General features: G+C 38.0%; 1 protein-coding gene across 1 annotated transcript in view; it reads right to left on the bottom strand.

Annotated features, from left to right (window-relative positions):
- Nucleotides 1–14818, bottom strand: part of LOC105458846 — a 77427-nt gene that overhangs the window by 7873 nt on the left and 54736 nt on the right. The gene's annotated exons all lie outside the window — the stretch shown is intronic.

Below are 14818 nucleotides of genomic sequence, written 5' to 3'. Positions count from 1 at the left end.
CGTGTGCTCTTCCGATCTTTCGAAATTCTCGAACTATTCGATTTCGAATCTTGCAGATTCGAAAACGAATCGAATCAAATCTACTGTGATTCGATTCGATTCGATTCGAATTCGAACTATTCGCACACCTCTAATTTTTAGCTTATTGTTAGAAAGACTAAAGGACGGGAGAATATATACTTTTGCTAATAAATTCTTAGTCTGTGCGAATTCACGGGGAAAAATATGACCAAGACTTCTGCGCAAGGAAACTGAGCTCCTTATGGCCGGCTTCCGGCACAATTTTTATCAGGATTTGAATTGCGGCGAGTACGGGACTCGGCTATTCTTCTCGTGGCATAAATAAAGATCACGGTCGGAAACCGTGCCAAGATTGTGATCGGTATGAAAAATTTGAAAAATAGTTTTGGTAACATTTCTTCATCAGAGCGCTGACGTTTATGAAAACTTCGCATTTTGCACGAAAAAGCGCTCCGTTACGCACGACACGCGATATGTCATCGTACAATATCGAATCGACGGCGGCGGCAGCGGCGGCGGCGGCGGCGGCGGATGTCGAGAGATTAGAACGCATGCAGTGAATTCAACGAGTGTGCCCGAGATACAGAAATCTTTTTCCATTTGACCGAACAGCAGGGACGAGAACTTTCGAAACGTTCGTGTCTGCACCGACTTACGCCGTCGCGCGCAATTGTTTCATATTACCGGGAATTTCGCATTACTCGAACGGCCGAAAGTCAAAAATCAAGCGTGGCACATATGTGAATTTAATGCTTCGCCAGACAAATTGTCTCTTGTTCGTCATTTTTACATAGCCGAACAATCGTTTGATGAATCTTCGGTAATACGGTCTTTCTCCCATGCCCATCGATAAAAAGAGACATCGTCATGGTAACGCGTATGTGAGATAAATCTGAAGCTATAAAACGTCTATGCCCGTATCTTATTCATACCGGATTTTTGCCATAAATCTATACCTCCCCATAAAATCTTCGATAAGGCGACAAGCAATAAAATATCATGGAGTCGCTAAGAAACTTTTTCCCTCGTTAGACTCTCGTCACGTTTCGTGACTGATATATGGCTCGCTAATGGAAAGTGCGTCGCGGATGTAACTTTCCTGTGAATAACACTATGGCACAAATCTGTTCAAAAAAATATATATATATGTATAATATATAGGAGAGAGTTGCCGAAATCGTACCACTTATGTAAGATATTTTTAGTTATATTTTACATTTGGTACTATTTGGAATGCAAACAAACGTTGGAAATTATAGCTTGATGTTTAAGGTATTTATTATTACATGTTAAATCTTTCGTGCTAACAGCAAATTAATGTTATAAGCTTTTCTGTAATGTGCTGCAGCAAGCACGATTCAGCAAATTAACCGGTCGCCTAAATCGTATCTGTGAGTGTTGATGTGTTTTATTAATAGTACCTCCTTCTAAACTATTATTTACAAATTTATGAATGAAAATAATTAAAAACACAAGATTGATAAAAGAATCATGAATTAATACCTGCTTTAATTGTATAATTTATCAAACAATAGCTGTTTTGCTAGCGCAATGACGGTTTTTTCCTCTACAGATTGGACTTGTTACAGAACAAATTCGATCGTGTTAAAATAAATAATGTTGATTATGTCATGTGATCTAAAGATAAAGATACATTAATGTTCCTAAATTGTACCGATACGATATAAGAACTCTTATGCTGGTTAGGTTAGGTACGATTTAGGAAATTTGACAGAGATGATAAAAATATTGATATAATTTTTACAATAATTGTAAATATGTATATACGATAAATGTAAAATATGCTAAAATATCCTAAACTTTCTTTTAGGAAAAAATAACAATTCAATTAAAAATTGCATGGTTATATTAGTATATCAGCCTTGATATAAGAAGACAAGGTGAACCAACTTGAGAGCGCAATATCCAATATTTGGTTAACCAATCAGAATCCTGTCCAAAATGCAAAAAGCACTTATACTTTTATTATATATGTGCATTTTGAACAGGATTTTGATTGGTTGGCTTTTGCCAGTATTTTGTCAGTATGCGCGTTGGTTCACCTTGTCTTCTTACATCATGGTATCAATTATATAAATTGATCAAAAATTTACATCAATTGTATCTGATTTTTTTAAATGTTGGTAGCACATAACAAGGTGTAACTTATCCATTTTTTGTCTATCTTACACATTTCTTATTTACTTTTTTGTTATTAAATGTTGCTTCTATTAAGTGGAACTATAAAATATTGAAGAGGTACGATTTATGTGACCTGTATGCATTTGGCAATTCTCTCCTATATTACGACCGTCTATGTGTAACACAAATTAAATAAAGAAGGCCAATACCTAATAATGTCTAATGATTTATTAAATGCCGATGAGCATCAGTATTTATTAAATTGATAATCAATTTAATAATCGCGATAATACAGGTCTGTTTCAAGAAAAGAACTGTGTTGAATCCGAAAGTAATGGCACGCAGTTCGTTGAAACTAAAATATGTATGTAAAGTCACACAGAAATATTAGAAGCACCAAGCAACCTGCTATGACCGTATTGGCCTTCTCTCAATTTAATTTTTGTTCCAAAAATTTCACAAGATGAAATTAACTTTGTGTGAATAATTACAATTCAACGATTTATAAAGTTAGAATTGTAAAGTGTCTTGAAACTTTTCTGTAGAATACGAAAAAAATCACGTTAAGAATTCCGAAAACCGTGCAACTGCAATGGTAGCGGTAGACAAAAATAAAATGGAATACGCCGCGGCCTCGATTTTCCTCGTACTTCATGCACTGATGGCCCCACAATAAACATCGGTGAAGATGACCGTATCGTAAGTTTACATCTCTCATCGTGGACAACGCGACCGCGTCGCGTCGATTCACTTACGGAAAAGTGCGCAAACGTTGCACATTGCGAAAAACAATGTCTTTTTATCTATTCGTTTTTTTTCTTCCACGCGCCGTTCCATTCACTTCCTCGCAACATTGAACGGAAAAATTGTTATTTTTACGAGACGCGTTTACGCCATAATTTTACATCAGGTTTTCTGAAGACTGAAATGTTTATGTACGCAATCTCCTGTGAACCTCCCTATCTTCATCAACATATTTTTTTTCTAAGCGTTGCACTTTTATTTCTCATTTCCGACATCGCGCATTCGCGTTTCTGAAGACTACTAAAATACAACAAAAAGAACGAATAGTTTGGTTTTAACATTTTATTGGAAAATCTATTTTGCTCTAAATACGTATTATATTTTACATTTTACTACTTTTCATCAAGTTACCGCGTTGCATCGGATAATATTAACAATAACAATATTGACTCAGTCTGGGATTTATCTAACGAGTTGGGAGAATGTGAAAAATTATTCCTCAGTTTTATCTCGCGCAATTTTAATATCAAACTTTGTTTTGAACTTTATTTTTGTACAAAATTTAGATAATTTTACGTAAATTATAGGTAAACCTTCAGGTTTCAGTATCACCGAGAGATTTATAATACTGTAAATATTATACTAAGATATATAATATTTGGTAAAAGAGATTAAAAGCTACGAATTTTAATTAAAGAAAAGTTAGATGAATTGAAATTGATTCTGGTGTATACGTTCTGTACATACATATTATACAGATATATGAAATTTACGCGAATTGTACGGTATTTCCGAGACTTCTCGAAACGGCATTGTGGATGTCCGCAAATGCCACAGAGTGTACACGGAATAATTGGAATATCACAATGGGCGCTGTGCATTGCGATCGCGGCAGATAAGGGTCAATGCGAATCGATCTTATTACAACGACCGCCGAGCTGGTGATTTCGTAACGGGCGCTAGCTGTTCTCGCGGAGGTTTACCCTGACATTTGTGCCTGACTTTGCGGTTGGTTTACACGCAAATTCGCCATCGGGACGCGGCAGTCGTCGGCGTCGTCTGGCGGCTCAGCTGCGTCGGCCGACATAGATTAGGGTCGTCATACTAAACGTCACAACCAATTATGTCGCGAGACAAATGTTGCATTCGTGCGAACAATTGCCCGACCGCTATAAACATAGAGCTGTCGGATGACAAACCCTTCCTTCCTCCCTCCCTCCCATTTCAATTGCGATCGCGAGAGCGATCCAAGAGGTCTCGAACGCGGCATTATATTCCGCTTGCGTTTTTAATCAATGATAATCCCGCGCACGGTATTGGACTTTTGCTACTGGAAATATTGGAAACTTCAGACTGTATAAGAACACACATGTCCGTCGTGTCGATCTCGAGGATATCGTCACGGAGCGGATTGGTCCTGCAGAAAAAGATGACCGATGTAGATGGCTGTCTCGCGTCGAGTCCTCCCCGTGTTTACGTTGATAATGTCAAGTGAATGGAGCAATCCGTTATTGAACTGCACTTGGAAAACTAAAAAGTTTGCTGACGTATATTGATACATCCGTTATTGAACCTTTTTACTTGTTCTGGCGTGGAGAACTTATTCCTGAAATTCGCAGTCCCCGATATTGCAGTAACATCTCATATATGTTGCTCATGACGCACATCAATGCGTCAATTTTCCGGCGACATCGACAAGCACTGTCGCCAGAACTATAGAATTTATTACGTGAGCTAAATGGACCGCAATTTAAAATTTCGCATCTCGGAATGACGTCGTTTTCATCTTAAAAAAAAATAGTAAAATTAATAAATATAAATAATTTAGCTATATCTCTGATTCGGAATATTTCGAATTTCGTTGATGTTTGTTAAAAGAACGAAAGGATTTACTTCGCACAGTGAGCTCAGGGCGCTGGGGGGAGGGGGAGAGGGGTCAGTTTTCCGGTTGTCGCTATCGAGAGCCGTTCAATACCGGCGAGATTCGATCGCGACAATAAAATAGCTCGAGGTACCCCGAGAGCTGCGTCAGCCAGGGCGGTCGAACTAATCGCACCGACCAATTGCAACCGGCATGCCTAATTGTCACGATTGCGGTCGATTCGTTTAATAAATCACAATCGCCGATTGCGAACTCGCGCGCGATTGCGTTAGCGTCTCATTACTCGCGCAAACGTCTGTAATGAGGCCATGATAATTGAATTTCGCGAGGGGGAGGGGGGGCGCGCGCGCGCGCGTTTTCGTCCGCGAGACATATCGTACATTTCGGCGAATTTCTCTGCCCCCTCTCCCACTTCCTCCCTCCCCCCCCATCCCCTGCTCGCTCATTCATAGGTCAACACGTGTCGTTATCGAGCGAATCTATGATACGGCGCGCGGCGCTACGGAAACGCGGCATAATGAAGGCTCGTTACGTGACGCAACGCGTAGTTCGCCATCGACGCGATTACTAATTAACTCGATTATTACTTTTTAATGGCGACGCCGCACACACGTGACGGCGGACTTATCTACTATAGTTTGACGTCTGTATTGTTGCACGTCGATCGCGCATCAACAATCCCCGGCTGATTTTGCGGAAATTAAATTTGTTTAATTGCGCGGATTTCAATCTACATATACATTCCTGCCTCCTACACTCTTGGATGAATATTGCTCTTGCTGTCTTGTGCAAAGTGGATTAGACATTGGTATACACGTATTTTACGAAAAAAACATTCGCACATTTTTTTTGCATCTTTAAAGACTAACTTTAATATAATGGAGTCACAAATAATTCAAGCCTCACTTCTGAAATCGACGTTGCGGTGTTCTACGAAATAATTATTAGATCTTCCCAGAAAAAACATCGATTCAAAAGAAATTTTCTTATCATAATGCAATCGCAAAGCTTTTTTTTTTTTCGTCTGAACTGTCAATTCCTGTTTCCATGTAAGGGAAGAGGGGGCAGATAGTGACGAATTTTTTCGTCTCTTCCCTACAAGCTAATTTCAAGTTTACAAGATATGATTTTTCACTAAAAGAGAACTTTTCACTTTAAAATATACAAAAAACTTAATTAGAATTTCCATAAGTGTATAATTTCCATTCATGTATAAGGGCTAGATTTTCATAAAAACTAAAACCTACATTTGTCACTATTTGCCCCACCCTATGGGTAAATAGTGACACCCTATGGGACAATTACAAAATACATAATTCTTAACTCCTAATCAATCTTTCTTTTGACATTTTGATTAAATAAAGTAATTTATATTAATTTCTATACTCTGCACATGTAAATTTTTATTTATTGATAAATAATAGTAACAACATTATTTGCTATAGTATTTCTTATTGAAAATCACATTTATTCTGGATCTTGCCTTGTAACTAATCTCATATTATCCCAAATAAATTAGAAAAATCATATTCAAATATTAAAAAAACTTCTTGACTTGTCATTATTTACCCAACTAAAAATTGTCATTATATTTGCCCCCAGGAACTACTTTTTCCTTTAAAACTTTACTGAAAGAAATAAAATTAATATACAAGTATAGGAATTGTATCAAAATAAAAAGGAAAAAGGTACCGTATAACATAGAATAGGTTATTTTTCAATATAATTTCAAATATCCAAAAAAGATCCAGGTTTTACCTTATTTCACAAATGCAAAATTTTTAAACTTCTCCGCTAGCTATATTTGGCTTCTGATTTTTACGGCTTTTTCAGAAGATGATTAGATCCTTGAAAACTGCCTTTCTATTAACGAGTAGTGATAAAATAGACGCGCGAAAGAAGAGAAATTTAAAGTGATTCTATTTGCCCTCTCCCCTTCCCTTACTTAAATTGATTGCAAAAGTCACCGTCTATACGCAAAATTGATAGAAAAATCTTTCTACTTTATATACTGTTGATTATTCTAAGAATTATTCCAAAAATTAAATTTTTAAACATGAATCGTTAACGGGAGATTAATTAACTGTGATTCGGTGGAATTAAAGATTATATCAATCCAGACTTTTTATTGTTTTTTTTTTTAAGATTATATCAATCCAAACTTTTTATTGTTTTTCTCTAGTTATCATTATTAGGCTTATTTCCGCGATCAACATCTTAAAAAAATGTAGTACACAAGGTGAAGATAGGTGAAGTATTCGGAGGCGATATCAAGTACGATTTGAATCTGATCTTCCCCGGGATAGTTGAATTCCTCCTTGGGTTATCTTCTTAGTAAGCATAGGCGCCTCTGAATACTTCTCCAGCCAAGTTCGTGGCTCGTATACGGAATTCTTGCTAGCAAACTTGAGCCTTTACCGCACGGCGATCGCGTGCGACGATCGAGTTTGCCTCTCGACGATGAGATCGCGTCTAGAGGACGTGAATGTTCTCCAAAGTAGATTTCTAGCTACCATAGCTATCGGCCTCAGGTGGCTAGAGTCAGGTGACTAGCACAATATGTGAATAAGCAAGTGGAGTACTGTACTTAGAATCTGAAACGTGAGATTCGCTGAGATTCCTATTAAGCCTATCGTTACGGTTTAGGTAAATGTAAGTGTATAATTTCATTCATATGTAGCGTTCAATTGTGAATTAATGGGGAAAGACAGGTATTTATCTCATTCTCCCTCGCCGTTTCACTCGCGTGAAGACGCACGCGGGCCGTTTCGTGGGAATCACAGCTCACGCGACGGATATTCACATAACGTCACCTGGCTGATTTCCGCGTGATTTCGAATTTTTGCCGGAGCAATTAATGATTAATTTGATTTCAATTGCGTACAAAGAGGTACTCTATGCACAAGTTAAACAAATCCAAGCGATAAACACGTTGTTTTAATTACGCGCCTCATCGTCGCCCCATCAACTGCGCCAATTATAATTACAACTTGACGCGAACTCGCACGCTCTTTTGGCGTTAATTAAATACGCTCTATTTGTGTATAATTGATGCAAACGCGAATTTTCACGAGCGACTCAGTGACCGTTTTCGAACTTTTCCGCGCCGCGTGCTACCTCGAGTTCGATTAATTTGAAATTAGTCGACGGAGCGTGCAGAGATGTTCATCGGCCGGTTTACGGCGGTTATTCCTGCATGTTACAAGATTCAAAAGGCAGCTCGCGAACTGTTTAGACGAAACTTCAGGCTTTTGCAATTAACAAATTCCATTCGTAGAAACGAAAGGCGGTATGATTTAATTTGAATTGACCTGCGAGAAACACTGTATTGCATTTTAAGCGAGCCCGCGCCACGCGATATTGATCGGCGGGGAATTAGAGCAAAACTTGAAATTCGCTGACAACAATTATGTATATGCAATACGCATAAACCGAGTTTCGTTGTTTAACTGGTTTAACATCGGAGTGATATGTTGGTCATAAACAATTATTTCTTGCGTCTGATTATTTTGCGTAATTTCGTTCTCCCTTTGCGATAAGCATTAGTATGAAAATCGAGATTGTGAAAAATTCAACAGCATACGGTCTGAAGCGGAACTCTTGGTGCTTGGTAATAATATCTTTATGAATTTTTCAATTCCCTACAAACTGCGCAAAGAGTAACCCAAAAAAGGTGGTTTTTTTGCCTGTTTTTTTTTATTGGGTCCTCGATTTAGGGACTGTGTGCCAAATGGTTCGTTATAATGAGATATTAATCACAGAGAAGTTTCAGGTTGAGGTGACAATTGTTATCACAGCTGGAGGCGGGTCACTTTTATGTCTCTTTACGCGAAAACTCGGTTTTTTTACATCCAAAACGAACATCATTTACGTAAAACTGCGATCAACCTTCATCGGCTGTATCAACCTTCTTAAAATACCGGACCTCGCAGACCTGTGATAATTCCATAATGAACTTTGATTGACTTTCTCTTCCCCTCCTCCAGCTCTGATTACAAATTGTCACTTCGACTTGAAACTTCACTATAATTAGCATCTCATTATAAGATATCATTTGACACACAGTTCAGTCTCAAAATCGAGAACCCAAAAAACGGGCGATTTTTTGGGTCACTCTTTGTCGATCTTGAAACACAGCTATAATCCGGTGTAACGTTACAACTAAATTGCCAAGCAATTTTTATTTTTAATAATAATAATATCGATGCTCATAAGCATCTTTTTAATCCTGTGAAATAACTTATTGCGGAAAATATTACTTCAGCCAAGATTTGAATCCTGAATCGTTAAATTTTTTACGATCTTTTAGATCCGCTTCAAACCGTACTTGAGTTTCTCTCTTGCTGTTGAACTTTTCACGGTCTTAACTTTCTACTGATGTTTGTTTATACGTCGCCTGAAAAAGATGTTCCTTCTACTGATTATTGCGATAAATATTGTCGCATGCCTCGGTGGTCGAACGGCGAGACATTCGCCCGGAAAGTGGGGAGGTCCAGCTTCAAATCCCGAGCTGAGATAATATTTTTCGCAATTTGGCGCTTCCCTCTTGTTGTTGAACTTTGCGATAAACTTTTACCCGTGATAAGTCAGGCGAGATGAGACCAGGCGAAGACGAAGTAATTTAAAGCGACATTTATATTAGACCGCAAATCCTATTATATGCAAATTTTCCTTTGTGGCAATGGTTTCCTCTTGTCGGTGTATACACCGAGTTCGAGAATCCGTTGTAATGCCGCTCGCTTGCCCTAGCAAGACGCGAAAGACGCGAATGCAGCAAATGTAATCCATAAAACTGCAGCCATCGCGCGCGATCGCGAAGCCAGGAAACGTTACCGTTTTTCACTTCGCGTCGTAATAAATACGAAACACGCGTTCTTACGTTGTTGCACCTTTGTTGTTTTACATCGCCAGAAAAGCTTATATGTTCTTACTGCAGAAACGCCGCGGCAAGGATCCGTAATTTTACGAACGGTACACGGCCGTCTCGGCAATTACGTATCCAAATAAATGAGTATTTAATTCTTTAAATTGGTCCCCTAATTATTTTCCCAAAGTGCTTCGCACATCTCTCCGTGAAAAGGAGCTCGGTTGCAACGTGCGCCAAATTAATTCCGTTCTCGTTAGTGTGATGTTTGCATGGGTGGTTTGTGGCCAGAAACCGATCGGCTTCATTGCCGTTTAATTACTTCCGGGGCGGATAGTTTCGATTGTCGAGGGCGCGACGACCCTCGGAGCTACGGCTAATGAAACAAGCAAACGATGGTGCAGAACAGCTGATAAGTCGTGTGTTTCATCATAACAATTAAAATTCACAAAAATAATAATAAAAGTGTTAAAAGAAGGAGGGAATTTAATAAGACATATGTAAATATAAAGAATGTACATGTAACTTTTTGCTGCATCATGTGTGTTTCAGAAATATATTAAAAAATAGTTTTGAATTACTCTACTAAATTATGCAGATAGTTTTATGTTCAAATTAAATTATGTTAGTTTGATTAAATACTTTGAATTGAAGCTAACGTGCTTTCCTGAAAACTGATGTTATACTTTTCTCCTCTTTTTAGATAAATGTAACGATTATTCAATCAAAAAGTATTTAGAATGTATCAGGCATTGTTGCATTAATCCGTTACTTTTAGGATTTATTCTCTCGTTTTGCATAATCTTGCGCGCGCTCTAGGATTCTTTAATAAATTCATTGCAACGTCCAGCGTGGAAGGTGCACTCGTGCGATTAATAATTTAATAAACCGGGCTTGTCCTGTCCAGCGAGATCATAAACGCAATTTACGTCTTCAGTGACGCGTGACGATCTGAAGAGCGGCACCGGAGACCTTCGTCCTGAAAATCCCTCGGGATTTAGACGTTAAATACACCGGCGCGGCGCGACGCGGCGGCGCGCCCGTCGCTTGCGAAAGGGATCCCGCCGTTAAATAAACCGGCCGGAACGACCGCGTGCCGTTTAATCATCGCTATGGGTATTGTATCGCGCGCGCCACACTTGACAAAATTACCGACTGCAATTATGAGCGCCGGCCAAACTTGATCAGTTTCCGGCTAACGTTCCGCCGGTAATTGATTTTTAACGAGTTCTGCACCGATTCCCGTCGAGGGGATTCCCGGCTTTCGAGAGTTTTCATAAAGCGTACGTAAATATTCCCGTGATTGCTGCGTAAACGAATTTCGAGCGTGAATCCTAAGATATAAAATAGCTATAAATAAAGCAAATAAAAGGATTTTTTTTTTAATTTTTTTTGTAAGAAAATGAGAAACTTAAATGCCTAATTTTTTTAAATTTACGATAAATTCTCTAGATAATTTATGATAATTCATCTAGAGAGTTTTATGTTAAAATTAAATAAAAAATTCTGATATTAATTCGAATATTAATTTGGTTAGATATTTTTAATTGGAGCTAACAATGCTCCAATAATGCACTTTTGTGCTAATATATATCTCATATTATTTTATATCTTTAGCTCACGGAAGTTTGTACGTGCGACACGATATTGAATTACAATTGATCGCATTTTATAACAGAAGTTATAGACTTCACAAATATCCGTTAAAATTTCGTCCGACAGTGTGGGGAATTATAATTATCTATTTCTCCCGTTGCAAGTAGATGAAATTTCGCGAGCGTGTCGTTGTAAGCCATTACGTTTTCGCCCCGTCGTGTAATCGGAAAAATGTTCATCCGCTGCGACTACGCGGATAATGTTTGCGTCGTATCTATACCCGAACCCGGGAGGACAATTCTCTCAGGACATTTGAAAGGGATCAAATTGAATTGAGTCGCCGGAGATGTGATCGTGCATCGCGATTCGATTTTATTACAATACATGTGCGTTTTATCGTAGGCGATAGCGATAATAATAGCCATTGTACACCTGCATGGCTTTCGAAACGAAGTTCTTCTAAATTTTCTTAAATTCTTATTGTTAGCACAAATTCTTACTTAAATTCTTCGTTCCACGTAAACGATTTTTAATTGTATCGAAATAATGTCTGTACGCAACGTATAACTCACGCGTGTACGAGCGATAAGTGATACAGTCGAATCTCAAGGAAACAGAAAAACATTTCGAATTATAGAGTCTTTGTTTTATCGAAATTCAAGTAAAAGAGGGTTAACATATGAAAATTCGACTTATACGGAGGCTTTGTACGAGAGTTTATAATTTTCCGATTGTAATGGCTTTTAGAGAAAAAAAAAGAATATTTGACAGGGAATTATTTATTGCATACATACAATAAATATAATTATAAAACAAAATACCATAACATTATTTATGGCTACACATATAGCTACAAATTATAGAAGCAGCAACAATAGAAATTCGACTTATACACGGAAAGAATGATTTTGTTGAAAGGTCTAAAAATTTTGCTAAAAACAGATCTGAAAATAATTTTTTGTTGAATCATTAAAATAATTTGTTGGAATGTTGAAACTAATAAGCATTGCTATAAAACGTTTTGATATTTTACACTTTGACTTTCGCACAAAATTATTTTGATTATTATTTTCAAATCTGGATTCAGCAAAATTGTTCTTTCCGTGTAGAAGTGAACTTCGACTTGTAGAGTCTGGCTACTGTAAATTCGAGCTGCAGAGGTGAAATAATACATCTAAATACCTGACAAATAATTCGAGTTAAGATAGGTTTTTTTTCGATTACAGAGGTTTTCGATTACAGAGGATTTCGATTTACAGAGGTTTTCCGCGGTGGAGCAGAAGGGAATAAACAAAATTTTCGTCTTATAGAGATTCGTGTTATCGTGATTCGACTGTATTATCATTTGCGACAATTGCGACACACATTAAGATATTCGTCGCGATTTATTTCACTAAATATTCGTAAAGAAAATAAAATTAATTCTATTGTAACGTTCGTTCTCGATTTTTATTTACATCTTTTTTTTATCACGTATATCGAGAAAATTTTGATTATTTCGGTCAGCGCGAACTCTGGTTCACAATCGGCGCGGCGTCTCGAGTACGCAATGGAAAACGGCCAAGTATTTTATCGACTAGGTGACCCTAAAATTTCACTTCGCGGATGACTTCCGGGTATATCGCGCGCGTATCTTCGGCGCAATAAATCATCAGCCGCTTTTCAACGTTGCGCAGCCGGGCGAGCTTTAACCGGTGTGGGCGCGGATATTACTTCAGAATTCCGTCATCGATGGTAAGTTTGTCCTTTCAGCGGCACTGTAGAGTATCGATCATAGTTAGCGGAGGGTTCACGAGCCTCCATTCGCGGCAAGTATAATTCAAAAATGTTCTCGGGCATTCGAGGCAGCAGCCATTTACCGCCAGCTAATCATGGACGTGCAGCACAATTTAATTGGCACACTTAACATTCTACCAGTACTAGTGGTAGACTCTACCAGTAGCGTACGCAAAATATATCTAATGAGTGACCAAGTGAAAAGATCCTTTTTAAATTCACGAAAGAAAATGTCTGCAAAACTAACAAATCGTTTTTTCCTTTTTTCAATCGTTTCACGATGTAATAAAGGCACCGATATCAGCTTACCATTTTATTTATTTCATTATTTATTACTTATTATACACTCGGCTTTTGTAAAAAGAGAACGATATTCGGGCTCCTTCATCCTATGTGCATTTTTCATCGCACGAATTGCGCGGGAAAGTTGCTGCCTATGTCGACAATACTCGAGAGGAACGCTGCAATGAACCGTTTACTGAAAAAATTAGCGCCACGTGCCACGCTCAAGCTGTACGTAGCCCAAAAAATTTCACGCTCCAATTACTATCGTGGCGGATGGGATCCGTGACTACGCGCACTCGGTGCTCTTCAATATGGTTGCATATCGACGCTATGGCTAATGGCCGCAAGTGACGAATTTTTGTAAATTTTGACATCAAACGAAATTTCGCCGAACCCTCGGAGGGCTCTCTCGTCTAAAAAAGATGTATATACAGAAATTCACTAGCTTGTGGATATACCCATAAAGCACGTTGTAAAATTATTGCTACGCCAAAATCAAATTTTCTTGTCACGCGATACTTACATACATAAACAGTGTGCAAAAAGATTGATGTATATTTTGCTGGGAAATAGATTACGTTCGCATATATGCGGCACTTTCTATACGAAAAAAAAAATATATATTATGCGACGTAAAAACTAAAAAAATTATTAACTTAATAATGTTAAAAAAGAGAAAATAATTAAGAATTAATGTTCTTTATATAACACAGTTATGACATTTTTAAATGAATACTGCATTTTCTTTATTATACATGTTGCATAGTTTGATGTAACTAGTTTAATATGTGCCTTCATACAAATTTCATTTCCAATTTTTTTTTATATTTTATATTATATTATTGCGCGTATCTCGTAGTGAGATTTTATTTATTCACATTCAGTGAGACTCGTCAATTCTCTTCAAAGTATATTTACTTGCGAGGAAGCTTTTTAGCATGCTGCAAGACAATTCGTTGTCAGCAAAAATCAGCATAGACGGCCAGAAAAACGGGACCCTTCCGCTCGAAAGGAAGATACGAACGTAGAGCGGAGGACGAGCAATTTAATTCCGGAAGCAAGATTGAATCTTGCAACGTATGTGCCACAAGATGCACTCGCCTTGCGTTACACCCGTTACATATATGCAGTTACATATTGTACGATACCGTAAACACGGCTGCGATACCACCCTACGTGGCACGAGCAATAGCACGTAGTGCCATAAATAGCTGCGCTAGATATTTTTTGCGAATAAGTAGTGAGGAGTTGCGCAGTTACTTTTGCAGCGCGGAAAATCGCCGCGTAAAAAATGCAGAGAAAGCCGCTGTTTTATTCATTGCGGATGAGTATTAAGAACTTCCACGAAGGTATCAGATTTTCGGAAAAAATATTAAACTTGCGGGAAAAACTTGCAGAAGCAACTTTTATCTCTGTCTTCTCATCCACGCACAAATTAATAAGACGTAGAGGAGAATTGCCAAATGCATACCAGTCTCATAAAACGTAAAGCCCCCCCCCCCCCCCTT

The sequence above is a fragment of the Wasmannia auropunctata genome, unplaced genomic scaffold (genome assembly GCF_000956235.1).
Source record: "Wasmannia auropunctata unplaced genomic scaffold, wasmannia.A_1.0 LD334281.1, whole genome shotgun sequence".
Classification (NCBI taxonomy): domain Eukaryota; kingdom Metazoa; phylum Arthropoda; class Insecta; order Hymenoptera; family Formicidae; genus Wasmannia; species Wasmannia auropunctata.
This window is presented reverse-complemented; position numbering and strand designations above follow the sequence as displayed.